Raw genomic sequence first — 16844 nt, forward strand, 5'->3', positions numbered from 1 at the left:
ATACCGGGCAAAACTTGGTCCGTTTAACTAAAACTTAGAAAAGACTAATTTGTAGAGGATGGTGACCTTGTTTGCCTGGCCCGGCTGTCCGGTACCACCTCCGTCACCGTCAGTGCCTTTGTTGAAGTCAGAGTCGCCGAGGAGGTCCTTCTAGCGGCCGAAGGGCACAGGGACGCGCCAGCCTTGCCTGAGCGCCGACTGGTTCTCGCAGAGGAGCCACTCGGCTTCTTCTTGCGTTGACGGGGGAGTCGTCGTTAAGTGACCATTCCTCCCCGAGCTAGGCGAGCTCCTCGGCGGAGTGGCGCAGCCGTCATGCTAACATCTCTGTAGTGGTCACTGACCTGGCCGAGGCATCTGCAAGGTCGTGATCCATGTGGACTGATACATCTCCAATGTATCTATAATTTTTGATTGTTCCATGCTATTATATTACCCGTTTTGGATGTTTATGGGCTTTACTTTACACATTTATATCATTTTTGGGACTAACCTACTAACCGAAGGCCCAGCCCATATTGCTGTTTTCTTGCCTATTTCAGTGTTTCGAAGAAAAGGAATATCAAATGGAGTCCAAACGGAATGAAACCTTCGGAAAAATTATTTTTGCAACAGAAGCAATCCCGGGAACTTGGAGTGCAAGCCAGGGAAGCGTCGAGGAGGCCACGAGATAAGGGGGCGCGCCCACCCTCCTGGGCGCGCCCTCCACCCTCATGGGCCCCTCGAGGCTCCCCCGACTGACTTCTTTTGCCTATATATTCCCATATACCCTAAAAACATCAAAGAACACAATAGATCGGGAGTTCCGCCGCCGCAAGCCTCTGTAGCCATCAAAAACCTCTCGGGAGCCCGTTCCAGCACCCTGCCGGAGGGGGGATCCCTCACCGGTGGCCATCTTCATCATCCCGGCGCTCTCCATGATGAGGAGGGAGTAGTTCACCCTCGGGGCTGAGGGTATGTACCAGTAGCTATGTATTTGATCTCTCTCTCTCTCTCTCTCTCGTGTTCTCTCTATGGCATGATCTTGATGTATCACAAGCTTTGCTATTATAGATGGATCTTATGATGTTTCTCCCCCTCTACTCTCTTGTAATGGATTGAGTTTTCCCTTTGAAGTTATATTATCGGATTGAGTCTTTAAGGATTTGAGAACACTTGATGTATGTCTTGCCGTGCTTATCTGTAGTGACAATGGGATATCACGTGATCCACTTGACGTATGTTTTGGTGATCAACTTGCGGGTTCCGCCCATGAACCTTTGCATAAGGGTTGGCACCCATTTTCATCTTGACTCTCGAGTAGAAACTTTAGGGCCCTCTTTGAAGTACTTTGTGTTGGTTGAATAAATGAACCTGAGATTGTGTTATGCATATCGTATAATCGTGCCCACGGATACTTGAGGTGACAATGGAGTATCTAGGTGACATTAGGGTTTTGGTTGATTTGTGTCTTAAGGTGTTATTCTAGTATGAACTCTATGATAGATTGAACGAAAGAATAGCTTCATGTTATTTTACTATGGACTCTTGAATAGATAGAGCAGAAAGGATAACTTTGAGGTGGTTTCGTACCCTACCATAATCTCTTCGTTTGTTCTCTACTATTAGTGGCTTTGGAGTGACTCTTTGTTGCATGTTGAGGGATAGTTATATGATCCAATTATGTTATTATTGTTGAGAGAACTTGCACTAGTGAAAGTATGAACCCTATGCCTTGTTTCCTACCATTGCAATACCGTTTACGCTCACTTCTATCATTAGTTAACTTGCTGTTTTTATAATTTCATATTACAAAAACCTATATCTACTATCCATATTGCACTTGTATCACCATCTCTTCGCCGAAAGAGTGCGCCTATACAATTTACCATTGTATAGGGTGTGTTGGGGACACAAGAGACTCTTTGTTATTTGGTTGCAGGGTTGTTTGAGAGAGACCATCTTCATCCTACGCCTCCCACGGATTGATAAACCTTAGTTCATCCACTTGAGGGAAATTTGCTACTGTCCTACAAACCTCTGCACTTGGAGGCCCAACAACATCTATAAGAAGAAGGTTGTGTAGTAGACATCAAGCTCTTTTCTGGCGCCATTGCCGGGGAGGCGAGGTAAGCGGCACTAACACCCCATTAACTAAGCTCTTTTCTGGTGCCGTTGCCGGGGAGGTGAGTGCTTGAAGGTATATCTTTATATCTTGCAATCGAATCTTTTTGTTTCTTGTTTTATCACTAGTTTAGTCTATAAAAGAAAACTACAAAAAGAATGGAATTGAGTTTGTCTCATATTCTTCATCTTTTTAATATCTTTCGTGAGAATGATGGAAAGGAAAATTGTGCTCAAGTGCTAGAAGAAGAATGCATTAAAATGTTTGGTACTAGATCTTTGTATGATGAGCATGATTGCAATGTTGTTAGTTTGAATTCCTTGAATATCCATGATGCTAATGATATGCAAAGCCACAAGCTTGGGGATGCTATGTTTGAGGAAGATGATATGTTTAGGACCCCAAGTTTTGATGAGAATATTTATTATGATGAAAGCATGCCTCCTATTTTTGATGATTATATTGATGAAAGTGGATTTGGAGAGGTCATGACTTTATTTAGTGATGAATCCACTATTTCGGAGGAGGTCCCAATTGATTATGAGAACAATGTTGCTATCTATGATGATTATTGTGATGACTTGTATGCTATTAGGAATAATGATAACCATGAAACTTGTCATCATGACTTTAATTTTCAATTGGATTATGCCTCACATGATAGTTATTTTGTTGAGTTTGCTCCCACTACTATTCATAAGAAGAATTTTGCTTATGTGGAGAGTAGTAAATTTTCTATGCTTGTAGATCATGAAAAGAATGCTTTAGGTGCTGGTTATATTGTTTAATTCATTCATGATGCTACTGAAAATAATTATGAGGGAGGAACATATGCTTGTAGGAATTGCAATAATGTCAAGTTTTCCCTCTATGTGTTAAAAATCCTGAAGCTGCGCTTGTTTTGCCTTCCTATGCTAGTTGATTGTTGTTTCCATAAGTTGTTTTCTCACAAAATCCCTATGCATAGGAAGAGGGTTAGACTTAAATGTGCTAGTCATATGCTTCATGATGCTCCCATTATGTTTCAATTCTTATCTTTTATGTGAGCATCATTGTCATCATCATGCCTAGCTAGAAAGGCATTAAAGAAAAGCGCTTGTTGGGAGACAATCCAATATTTATCCTTACTGTTTTTGTATGTCCACATGATTATGCTACTGTAGTAATCATGTTTTATAACTTTTGTTTCAATAAAGTGCCAAGTAAGACCTTTACGATAGCTTACGGTGATAGTTGTGTTAATCCTGCTGAGAATCAGAAACTTTTGCACCCAGTAAATTAGTTTTGGTAATTCACACAAACGTTATCTTGATCTTATTATTTTTCTCTAGATTGGTACACAAATTTCTTAGGACTTCCTAATTTGGTAGAATTTTAGGAGTTACAGAAGTATACATTTGATACAGGTTACTACAAACTGTTCTGTTTTTGACAGATTCTGTTTTCTATGTGTTGTTTGCTTATTTTGATGAATCTATGAGTAGTATCGGAGGGTATGAACCATAGATAAGTCTGAATATAGTAGATATTACACCAATATGAATTTAGAATGAGTTCATTACAGTACCTAAGTGGTTGTTTTATTTTCTTATACTAACGGAGCTTACGAGTTTTCTGTTGAGTTTTCTGTTGTGAAGTTTTCAAGTTTTGGGTAAAGATTCGATGGACTATGGAATAAGGAATGGCAAGAGCCAAAGCTTGGGGATGACCAAGGCACCCCAAGGTAATATTCAAGGAAAACCAAGAGCCTAAGCTTGGGGATGCCCCAGATGGCATCCCCTCTTTCGTCTTCGTTCATCGATAACTTTACTTGGAGCTATATTTTTATTCGCCACATGATATGTGTTTTGCTTGGAGCGTCTTGTATGATATTTGTATTTGCTTTTTAGTTTTCCACAATCATCCTTTCTGTACACACCTTTTGGGAGAAGCCCACTTGATTGGAATCTATTAGATTACTCTATGTGCTTCACTTATATCTTTTGAGCTAGATAGTATTCGCTCTAGTGCTTCACTTATATCTTTTAGAGCACGGCGGTGGCTTAATTTTGAAGAAATTGTTGATCTCTCATGCTTCACTTATATTATTTTGAGAGTCTTTTAGAACAGCATGGTATTTGCTATGGTTATAAATTTGGTCCTAGAATGATGAGCATCCAAGTTGGGTATAATAAAAATTATCATAGAAACTGCATAAAACACTAGGATCAATTTGATGCTTGATAATTGTTTTGAGATATAGAGGTGGTAATGTTAGAGTCATGCTAGTGGGTAATTATGAAATTGAGAAATACTTGTGTTGAAGTTGGCAAGTCCCGTAGCATGCACGTATGGTAAAAGTTGTGTGACAAATTTGTTGCATGGGGTGCTCTTTTAATTGTCTTCCTTATGACTGGAGGTCGGGATCGCGCGATGGTTAACTCCTACCAACCCTTCCCCTAGGAGCATGCGTAGTAGTATTTTGCTTCGAGGACAAGTAGACTTTTGCAATAAGTATATGAGTTCTTTATGACTAATGTGAGTCCATGGATATACGCACACTCACCCTTCCACTTTGCTAGCCTCTATTGTGCCGCGCAACTTTCGCCGGTATCATGCACCCATTATTTACCTTCCTCAAAATAGCCACCATACCTACCTATTATGGCATTTCCATAGCCATTCCGAGATATATTGCCATGCAACTTTCCACCGTTCCGTTATTATGACACGCTCCATCACTGTCATATTGCTCTTTGCATGATCATGTAGTTGACATCGTATTTGTGGCAAAGCCACCTTCATAATTTTCATACATGTCGCTCTTGATTCATTTCATATCCCGGTACACCGCTAGAGGCATTCATATAGAGTCATATCTTGTTCTAGTTTTGAGTTGTAATTCTTGAGTTGTAAATCCATAAAAGTGTGATGATCTTTATTATTAGAGCATTGTCCCAGTGAGGAAAGGATGATGAAGACTATGATTCCACCACAAGTCGGGATGAGACTTCGGACTTTATAAAAAAAAGAAAAAAAAGACCAAAAAAAAAAGAGAAATGTCGAAGAAAAAAAGAGAAAAGAAAAAAAGAAGAAAAAAGAGAAAATTATATATAATGAGAGAAAAAGAGAGAAGGGACAATGTTACTATCCTTTTTACCACACTTGTGCTTCAAAGTAGGACCATGATCTTCATGATAGAGAGTCTCCTATGTTGTCACTTTCATATACTAAGTGGGAATTTTTCATTATAGAACTTGGCTTGTATATTCCAATGATGGGCTTCCTCAAAACGCCCTAGGTCTTCGTGAGCAAGCAAGTTGGATGCACACCCACTTAGTTTCTTTCGTTGAGCTTTCATATATTTATAGCTCTAGTGCATATGTTGCATGACAATCCCTACTCACTCACATTTATATCTATTGATGGGCATCTCCATAGCCCGTTGATACGCCTAGTTGATGTGAGACTATCTTCTCCCTTTTTGTCCTCACAACCACCACCATATACCACCATAGTGCTATGTCCATGGCTTGCGCTCATGTATTGCGTAAGAGTTGAAAAACCTGAAGTGCGTTAAAAAGTATGAACCAATTGCTTGGCTGAAACCGGAGTTGTGCATGATGGGAGTATTTTGTGTAATGAAAATGAAGCATGACCTAACTATATGATTTTGTAGGGATAAGCTTTCTTTGGCTATGCTATTTTGATAGGACATGATTATCTGTTAGTATGCTTCGAAGCATTATTATTTTTTATGTTTTATAAGATTTTATTTTGAATCATTTGGATCTGAACATTCATGCCACAATAAAGAAAATTACATTGAGAATTATGCTAGGTAGCATTCTACATCAAAAATTCTGTTTTTATCATTTACCTACTCGAGGACGAGCATGAATTAAGCTTGGGGATGCTTGATATGTCTCCAACGTATCTATAATTTTTTATTGTTCCATGCTATTATATTACCCGTTTTGGATGTTTATGGGCTTTACTTTACACATTTATATCATTTTTGGGACTAACCTACTAACCGGAGGCCCAGCCCATATTACTGTTTTTTGCCTATTTCAGTGTTTCGAAGAAAAGGAATATCAAATGGAGTCCAAACGGAATGAAACCTTCGGAAAAGTTATTTTTGGAACAGAAGCAATCCCGGGAACTTGGAGTGCAAGCCAAGTAAGCGTCGAGGAGGCCACGAGATAGGGGGGCGCGCCCACCCCCTGGGCGCGCTCTCCACCCTCGTGGGCCCCTCGAGGCTCCCCCGGCCGACTTCTTTCACCTATATATTCCCATATACCCTAAAAACATCGAAGAACACAATAGAGTTCCACCGCCGCAAGCCTCTGTAGCCACCAAAAACCTCTCGGGAGCCCGTTCCGGCACCCTGCCGGAGGGGGGATCCCTCACCGGTGGCCATCTTCATCATCCCGGCGCTTTCCATGACGAGGAGGGAGTAGTTCACCCTCGGGGCTGAGGGTATGTACCAGTAGCTATGTGTTTGATCTCTCTCTCTCTCTCTCGTGTTCTCTCTATGGCACGATGTTGATGTATCACGAGCTTTGCTATTATAGTTGGATCTTATGATGTTTCTCCCCCTCTACTCTCTTGTAATGGATTGAGTTTTCCCTTTGAAGTTATCTTATCAGATTGAGTCTTTAAGGATTTGAGAACACTTGATGTATGTCTTGCCGTGCTTATCTGTGGTGACAATGGGATATCACGTGATCCACTTGACGTATGTTTTGGTGATCAACTTGCGGGTTTCGCCCATGAACCTTTGCATAACGGTTGGCACACATTTTCGTCTTGACTCTCCGGTAGAAACTTTGGGGCACTCTTTGAAGTACTTTGTGTTGGTTGAATAAATGAATCTAAGATTGTGTGATGCATATCGTATTATCATGCCCACGGATACTTGAGGTGACAATGGAGTATCTAGGTGACATTAGGGTTTTGGTTGATTTGTGTCTTAAGGTGTTATTCTAGTATGAACTCTATGATAAATTGAACGGAAAAAATAGCTTCATGTTATTTTACTACGGACTCTTGAATAGATAGAACAGAAAGGATAACTTTAAGGTGGTTTCGTACCCTACCATAATCTCTTCGTTTGTTCTCTGCTATTAGTGGCTTTGGAGTGACTCGTTGTTGCATGTTGAGGGATAGTTATATGATCCAATTATGTTATTATTGTTGAGAGAACTTGCACTAGTGAAAGTATGAACCCTATGCCTTGTTTCCTACCATTGCAATACCGTTTACGCTCACTTTTATCATTAGTTAACTTACTGTTTTTATAATTTCAGATTACAAAAACCTATATCTACTATCCATATTGCACTTGTATCACCATCTCTTCGCCGAACTAATGCACCTATACAATTTACCATTGTATTGGGTGTGTTGGGGATACAAGAGACTCTTTGTTATTTGGTTGCAGGGTTGTTTGAGAGAGACCATCTTCATCCTACACCTCCTATGGACTGATAAACCTTAGGTCATCCACTTGAGGAAAATTTGCTACTATCCTACAAACCTCTGCACTTGGAGGCCCAACAACATCTACAAGAAAAAGGTTGTGTAGTAGACATCATGGACCCAGGCTGGCGCGACGTCGGACTTCGCAAGTGCCTCCTGGCGTACCGCGTTACGCCGCTCCCTCCACACCGCCTCCCTAATCGCCCTCTCCTTCATCGTCCTGATGCTCCACTACGAGGAGCCACCGCCACCGCAACCGAGGGCCTTCGCAACCACGGGGGGAACCTCCTCCTTCACGGCCTTGCCGCAGCAGATGCAACACGATGGTGACGTTGTCTCGTCGACGCGGGCATATCTGATGTGCGACGGCGGCGCCAGCTCCTCCTTCACGCGGTGTCCGATTTGGACGCCGCGGTTGCATCGGGGAGGGAGGCTTCGGCTTGATGTGGCGGAGAGGCGGTGAAGCCTACTCCGCCTTGACGCGGTGGAGAGACGGCGACGCCAGCTCCGCCTTGACATGATGGAGCGGCAGCGAGGGCTGCGCAAAACCGCGGTCCCTGAGCAACCGCTCGAGAAGGAGCTCTGGATGCGTCTGATACTCATCGTGGCGGACGTTTGGACTGCCGCAAACCTCCCTCTTGTTTGATCCGGTTTGCGGGAATTTAGACGCACGGACGTGTCCGTAGATCAATGCGGCACTGCGTTGGATAACTTGAATTGTACGGACGTTTACAGATGTTTTGAGGATCCGCTTTGGAGATGCCCTCAAAATGACACTATTGTATTGTATGGTAATATGCAATGGTGAAGTAGTATGACAGGTCAATATCACGAGCACCATACTAGAGTTAATCGCAGTTCATATATCAGTATCATGTGCGAGAGGTCTTAGAGCAACTCCAACAGGGCGACCTATTTCGTCCGCCGCCGCCCGCTTGGGTCCGCGCGGACAAAAGAGGAGGCCCGACGCGCCGACCCAAACCCAAAACGCGTCCGCACGGACGCAGAGCGGACGCCACGCGCACCTTCTCGGTGTCCGCCGCGGCCCCATCTGGCGGTCGCCCAACTACCCGCCACCTCGCCGGTCAGCTTAATTTATGACCCCGAGCCCACGCGTCAGCGACGACGGTCGTCCTTTTTTAAGCCAACCGTGTAGCAGGACCGTCCTCATCCAGTTCCCGTCCCCATCTAGGCCACACTCTCTCCCCCATCGCCAGCAAGCAAACCCTAGCCAACCCTAGCCACCCCAGCCGTCCAAATGGGGCTCTTCTTCGGCGTCGGCAGCAGCAGCAAGTCGAAGGGCAAGGCCCCCGCCGCCCCCTTCCCCGCGGAGTTCACTCCGCCTCCGCCTGCACCGGCTTGTCGGCAGAGGCAACGGGTGAACGTGCCCGTGCACCAGGCGGAGTGGGACTGGCGCCACCGCGTGCCTCTACCGTACCCCGACGTGACCCTGCCGCATGACTGGCATCTGGACCCGGAGATGATCCGAGTGCCGGCGGCGCCGCGGTCGGCTAGTGCGCACGCGAAGGAGGTGCGTCGCCGGCGGGCGCTCCTGACGCCGGAGCAGCGCCGCGACCAGGCCTACGCCTTCGACTCGCCCAACTGGGCGCGCTGGCTCGCCTTCGAGCACGAGGAGGCGAGGCAACGCGGCGTGTGCGGGGTCGACCACAACTTGCCGTCGCCGCGGCTCATTGTCCGGGAGGAAGACCAGGCGGCAGAGGATGCCTACCAGGTGGCCCTTGCGGCTGTCTACCGGGAGAGTGAGGAGGACGAGCGACGCAGGGCGGTGGCGGCAGAAGAAGAAGAAGCTCGGTACGAGGCGGCCATGGCGCAGGCCATGGCCCTCTCTGCGGTCGGCGACTGCGTGGTGCCGCCGGTGGCCCCGCCGCCCCTTCCCGCCGCCTCGCCAAAGCCGAGCTGCAGCCGGAGTCGGAGCCCATCGAGCGCTACTCCTGGACGGAAGTAGTGCGCGAGTGGGTCAGCGCGCCGCCGGTCTGGTTGGGGGCGACGCCGGGGCAAGAGGCGGCGTACCTCGAGCACTGGCGGCAGATCCGGGTGGCTGAAGAGCGCCACGACTGTGAGTACCTCGAGATGCTCGAGCGCGACGCCGAGGCCGAGGAAGAGGCGCGCCAGGCCACGGCGGCCCAGGCTGCGGCACTGCCAGCGGCGGCACAGCCCACGCCCGACATGGCCGCACTCTGGAACACGGCGTTCGGCTGGGCCGGTCCCGCGCCGACGCTCATCGACCTCACAGACCCCAAGGATGACGACGACGACGCCTAGGGCAGCACGGCGGCACGTAGTTTTTAGTTTGTTTTAATTTTTATTACATGCTAATGTTGACGCGTGGACTCTCGCCGGCCTTCGTGGCCGGTTTTAATGTTTAATTAATTTTGTTTTTTGTTAAATATGCATGCATTCAAATTTTTTTACGTCGTCCAAATGGGTCGCGTCAGCGTTGGGCGCATGTGCCGACCCAAACGCGGAAGCGGACGCTCGTGTTCGCCTGGCCGATCCAAACAAATAAAAAAAGGACAAAATCACCGTCCGTTTGGGTCGGTCCGTTGAAGTTGCTCTTACTAGATAAATCTTATCTTTTTCAGGAAGGGTCATCAACGACTCTAGATTGATGCGACTGCCATTTTCCAAGAAGGACGCAACGCCCGCGTGCAGACAGTGCCACCTCGTTTCACTACTAGTCGTGCAAAATAATAGATGAGATTCTGCACATGTTTGCTCGTACGTAGGCAGAACGGACAACGGAGGGGCTGAGATGAGACCAGAGTAGTTGCCTGGAAGACGAGAGAGCTCAGGCAACAATATCGTGTGACGACGCAAGAAGAAAATCGGCGGCGGTCCACATGCACTCGTCACTGTCAGGCCAATGTCATAGCTTCTCCTGTTCGTCGCTTTGTGGCTGTGAGCGGAAGCTGCTGGTGTAAGGTCAAGACATTTTACATGCTATAGTGGTTCGTGCATGTACTACAACACGTGCAACATTGACTGACCAGGCCGCCCAGGAAAGCAACAAGTGAGAAAAGAGACTCTATTTTTGCTTTTTGGGACGTGTTTGCTTATCGGCGTTCATTTTCATGGGTCGTACGGGGTGGGGTGAACGTTGCAGGCTTATCACGGTCTGGGTCAGTGATAACAGTGTAAAAAAAATGAAATGCACATATAGTTTGGTTACATACATAATGGTTGGTGGGTTCTGTTGTATTAATGGTGTCTCGTTTAGCTTGGCGACTTCTTACATGTTCTATGAGAGAAGCATGTAGAAGAAATCTTTCTCACCCCATGATCCGCTAGGCTGCATGAGTGAAAACAACCGAATCGGCTGTTCCTTCTCAGTCAGCCTGGGTCAACGCCGTTTTAAGAACTGTGCGAGCCAGCATGTGAGCTCAATGCAAATCAGTACTTGTTAGATTCTGATAGCAAAAAAATGATTAGCTTGGTTCACTTGGTTTGGTTGGGTAGCTGAGAAATGTCTTTCAGCAATCTTGCACAACCTGCGGTTATACATGTTCTGAACGACTTGCTAGCGGAAGTAAGCACGTAGCACCATAGAGATATACACAAATCATCGCAAAATAAAAAGGGGGATATACAAAAAGATTAGATTGCTAGTAAATGAAACGAAAAAATGAATTAGAGCAAAAGAAGGTAAAAATAGGAAAGATCTGTAGCAAACCATGGCATTTCCTATTCAGCGCGCGTCGCGCCGGTTAAAGGCACCAGCGCAAATGGGCACACGCCCCTCCACCTCCATTGCTACTGCATGGGCTGGCCCATTAAAAGTACACAAGGGAAATTCGATCGCTGGTCTTAGGAAGCTTCCCAGGTGTTTTTTTAGATATTGTATTTTCCTTCTGGACCGTTTTTGTTTTGGTTTTTTCTTTCTATCTACATTTTTTTTCCTTTTTTCTTTTCTTTTCTTACTTTTACTACTTCTTCTTTTTCAAAATGCACGAAATTTATTCAATATAGATGAACTTTTTCCAGAATCTATGAACTTTTTTCCAAAATTGATGAACCTTTTCCAAATTTGCGAACTTTTTCTCAAATTTGGATTTTTTTTCTTAATTATTATTTTCAAAGTGGATGGTTTTTTAAAAATTTGTGAACTTTTTCCAAAATCAATGAACTTTTTGAAAATAGTTGAACTTTTTATCAAAACCTTAAACTTTTTTCAAATTGATTATTTTCTTTCGAAATCAATGAATTTTCAAATTCACATTTTTTTTTGAATTCCATTAACTTTTTATTATTCGCAAGGTTTTTTGTTGAAAAAAATATTGCTTTTCCCAAAAGTCTACAGTTAACTGGTCGACTGTTGGTCGGTCGACCGTTGACCAAGTTGCGTGTGAAATGCTAATCGGCCATGGCCCACAAGCTTTATGTTCGGGCACCAGTTCTGCAACCGGGTGGTTGAGGCGTCGGTTAGGAGCACTCGCAAACTTTAGTCCATCCGCCCATTCCATACATTAGAGCCCAAAACCTGAAATAAAAAAAAATACATTCACGGGCTGTCCCATAGGCGCCCATGATGGTATCATTTTTGGGGTAGAGCCCACGGTGGTAACTAAATATGCTTCAAGTGAGATTTCATGCCTCGTCAATATTTGGCCCATTTCCAGTCATACAAATATAGTATGTCTAGCGTGCAAATCTTTACTCTTTGCGGCAAATCCCAATCGAACGGATAGGCTGGGCCAGCCCATGCACAAAGTTCAGCGCAAATTAGGATCGAGTGTCTACACTGTCGGGCTATTGACTATAGCGGACCTTGGGCCCCTGAAGCAACCGGTACTACTATAGGGAACCTGGCTAACTATACCACTTTCAGAAATATAATTTGAGAATTTTCTTAAACAGAAGTATATTTTAAAATTTTGGTCATATTTGCAAAAAAGCAAACAATTTTTAAATGTTCCATTCTACAAAAATGTCATTTTTTGAATATTATGAGCACTTTTCCAAAAACACTAGCAAATTTTGAAAATCCAAATATTGTTTACAAACTGGAGCAACTTTTGAAATTTTTCAAAGGTTTTTCCAAAAAAAGTCTTTTTTTGATATTTAGAAGATTTTTTTTTTGAAAAAGAGCGAACATATTTTCAAGTTCCACAATTTTTTTTAAACAAGCACATTTTATAAAATTGTTATTTTCCAAGAAGATGAACATTATATTTTGAAACAAGAACAATTTTTGAAAATTTAGATTTTTTTAAAAAATAAAAGTTTAAAAATATGAACAATTGTTGAAGGGAAAAGCTAATTTCCTGCCGGCAGGAATTTTACAACAGATCCGCACGACATGGATTCCGTTTATTCTGGATCGAACGGTAGCTGATAGTTCTCAAGCGAACCGCCCGTTTTTTCTTATCCTCGCGTCTTTCTCTCGCCGATATTTTCTCTCGATCCCGTATTTCTCTCGCAGTTCTCTTCCCCGTCCCGTTTTTCTCTTGCACAACCGTTCTCTTTCAAAGAAGAAGAAAAAAATGCATTCCTAGGATTTGAAAAAGAGCGAACATATTTTCAAGTTCCAATTTTTTTTAAACAAGCACATTTTATAAAATTGTTATTTTCCAAGAAGATGAACATTATATTTTGAAACAAGAACAATTTTTGAAAATTTAGATTTTTTAAAAAAATAAAAGTTTAAAAATATGAACAATTGTTGAAGGGAAAAGCTAATTTCCTGCCGGCAGGAATTTTACAACAGATCCGCACGACATGGATTCCGTTTATTCTTGATCGAACGGTAGCTGATAGTTCTCAAGCGAACCGCCCGTTTTTTCTTATCCTCGCGTCTTTCTCTCGCCGATATTTTCTCTCGATCCCGTATTTCTCTCGCAGTTCTCTTCCCCGTCCCGTTTTTCTCTTGCACAACCGTTCTCTTTCAAAGAAGAAGAAAAAAATGCATTCCTAGGATTTGAACACAAGCCCTCATCAAAGATAAGCCATTGCCCTTCTACCAACCGAGCTAGGCCAGCTTCTACGTACTCCCTCCGTTTCTAAATATTTGTCTTTCTAGACATTTCAAATGACTACTATATACGGATGTATGTAGACATATTTTAGAGTGTAGATTCATTCATTTTGCTCCGTATGTAGTCACTTGTTGAAATGCCTAGAAAGACAAGTATTTAGGAACGGAGGGAGTATATAATAAGAAAGACAGTTTTTTAAGCGAGCGGCGTAACTGAGAGCGAGACCATCTGGACACGTAATCCTGGTCGTAGGTCCTCCTCTGGGGATCTGAGCTAGTGGGACCGTCAGGAGAGATACGCGTCTCAGGAAAAGGGTTCGACCGCCCAAATACGACGAGGAACAGTGATGTACGATCGTCCCTGGGTCGCGTTTTTGAAAACAAAGTGACGGCGACGAGCAGAGCCGTGGCTCGCGTCCGTTTGCGAAAATTGTGCGTGGATCAGATAGGTGTACGCGTCGTTGGCTCGAAAATAGCGCCGTCATGGGTGGTCAGTAATTGTTGACACTTTGACCTTTCAGCACGCAGCGGAAGGCGAAAAAATGGCGGCGGCTAGCAATATGGGAGAAGGCGCCTCCCTGCCCGACAGCGGACTCGAGTTTCTACTGGATCCGGTTGATAGATAATTGCTCTGTCCTACTCTTTTGTTCTTTCTTCCTGCAGCCGCGCGAGCGGATTATGGCGACAACGGGCCTTTGATTTCTAGAGCATGCTGTAAGTTTCCGCTGAGAGAGGCGATTGCATAAGTGGGACAGCCAGATCCGTTGGTGTCAAGGGGCATCGTGCCGTCGGCTAAGGCTGATGCCGACTTCTCCTGCACGGTTGTGGTTGGACACCTCGGCGGCGCTGCTGAGCGCGGCGGCAAGAAGAAAGAGTCGCCAACCCAGTCCGTGAAATCGACCGGGAAGGTGAACTCAGAGGCGCCGGGGTGGACCAGAAGGTAAAAATGAAATTAGTGTTCTTTCTGACGGGATGATTTTGATTTTTGCAAGTAATGTCACATATTTTCTGTGTATGTCAATGGATGCATCAGGCTATGATTACTTGTGTCAGCTGGTTGTACTCCTAATTTTTATGATAATTCATGTGTACAATTAGCATAGATTGCTATCATGATCGAGTGATATACCATTGTATATGGAAGACGAATGCAACATCTAAAACATCTGAATATGATTTCAGGGTGAGAGTTGGCCGTGCACCTCTGCATAGGGCACCCTGCCCTGGTAGAGTCACTCTACTGGAAGAAACAATCCGGAGGTACGCTGATAAACCATCGGACAATGTTGTGAAACCAGAGATTGGGATGAGTTTTGACTCCCTGGGAATTGGGAAAGCCTACGATATTATTCAGTGGTTGAACTTCTGAAGTGTGAATTGCCTATGTAGTATTGTAGTGTCAGTTTTGAGAAAACAACCTTGTTTATGTGATGGTTCAGTGGTTGAATGATATTATTCTTGACTAACTTGTTTTATAGAAGCAAACAATGCTGCAGTTACAATTCTTAGAAAAATCAGCAAGGCAGTACTGGTGGTTTGTCAGAACTGAACCTTTGAATCCAGTGAGAACCAGGGTGCTGGTATTTTGAGTCCAGTGAGAAGTGAGAACTGAACCTTTGAATCCTTTTTGGGGGCACTGTTCAGATTCTTTTAGTAGGGCCTAGTTAGTGCTAAAACCATACAGTCATGTTGGCGTACTTGTCATAAAGTTCCTCTCATTTCACTCCATTCAAAAAACAATTGCAGATTTATACAGCTGATCAGACCGTATACTTTGCTGATTGTTTGCGGAGGGACAACTTGACAGCTTGCTCTTTCCTTGATCATTTCGTTGCAATTGTTCGGGAACTTGCACAACATACAGCAGATTTCTATCTCGTAGCTTGCTCTATTTTTCTCTATGCCTTCTTAAAGCTGCTATGAAATTTTCAAACTGATAGCTAACTTAGAAAATAGTAAGATTGGAATCAGTACTTGCTAGTGCCTGACACTTGAGGTGGAGACCGGTGTTCTGAACTTAATTGCTTTTGGACCTAACAGGAAAATATGTGAGAAGTTTGAGTGTCCATATCAATCCTTTTCTCTTCAACAATGAGTGCAAACCTTTCAAATTATGCAGCAGCCGATGTTGAAAAAAGATATACACGAGTTAAAATATAAGATCCTAGACTGCTAGTACACTTCATTCAAAACTCTTGTGCTAATTAAACTGTCGTTTGTGAAGACATAATATATATAGTCGAGCATTCATATGAGGATTTCCAAGTTCCAACTATAGAATTATCTCTTAATTCACATCCTGGAAGAGAAACGATCTCCAAGCCTCATGCTCGAATTAAATTCGGTATGCACAAGTAATTACTCCCTCCGTTCCACAATATATGATTATTTTTCAAGCTATGTTAGCTTGAAAAACGATCTTACATTGTGTGGGATGGAGGGAGTATTTACTAACTGGATTAAAAAATGTGAGCGTGACCATCTGTCCACAATATTTTCGATTATGCCAATGACCATCTGCCAATACATAAATTCTTATTCATCTCACTCACAATCAACCTATTTCTGTTTTGTGCCAGGCCAAGTCCTTCCAAACAAAACAGCAAACCAAGTCTTCCAAGCAAACCAGCAGGAAGCAAGAAACCAGGCAGTAGTTTGTAATCCTGTTGAGTTTACTGAAATGGGCATCATGTTTACTGAATGCGCATCATGTTTCAGAATTTGGAGGGTTCTCTCTCGCTGTACACTGAATCTTGTGTCTTCTGTACACTTTCTGAATGAGCAAGAAACCAAGCAAAACGTTGAGTTTACTGAATCTTGTGTCTTTTTGTGCACTGGCTAGTAATCATCGGCTATACATACACTGCCGTAGTTTGTGTTTCTGTTACTGAAAAGTACTCCTAGACAAGTATCATCGGCTGCGCTAATTCTAATGGTGTGTGGGTTATGCGAGTTGCACTAGTTCCTGTCAAATTCGGCTGCACTAGTTTGGTTGATGCACAGTTCCCTGTCAAATTGGCTTACGCGGGTGCATGCGGGCTGTTTGCACGATGAACGAGAACCAGAGGCGGACATGGCTCCCGATCTGGTAGTGGCTGGTAGGCGGCCATTCACTGCGTCCGTCAACACGCACTGGAACAGGAAGGCCCAGGAAAAAACCTGATCCATCCACGAGTAACCTGTACAGGTCCGACGGAGAGGTTGAGCAGCAAATTAATTCATGGGCCCCGCCCAGGAATACTTTGGCAATACGGTTGTCGCATGCAGTGTGGAATACAGAAAACGCAT

General features: G+C 44.0%; 1 long non-coding RNA gene across 1 annotated transcript; it reads left to right on the forward strand.

The window, feature by feature from the left end:
* Positions 1-13932: 13932 nt before the first annotated feature.
* LOC123041359 (uncharacterized) lies at positions 13933-16361 on the forward strand. The gene is made up of 3 exons (XR_006418484.1): positions 13933-14496; positions 14739-14816; positions 16136-16361. It is a non-coding gene; the product is annotated as an uncharacterized lncRNA (long non-coding RNA).
* Positions 16362-16844: the final 483 nt, after the last annotated feature.

This window comes from Triticum aestivum, chromosome 2B (assembly GCF_018294505.1).
Source record: "Triticum aestivum cultivar Chinese Spring chromosome 2B, IWGSC CS RefSeq v2.1, whole genome shotgun sequence".
Lineage (NCBI taxonomy): Eukaryota > Viridiplantae > Streptophyta > Magnoliopsida > Poales > Poaceae > Triticum > Triticum aestivum.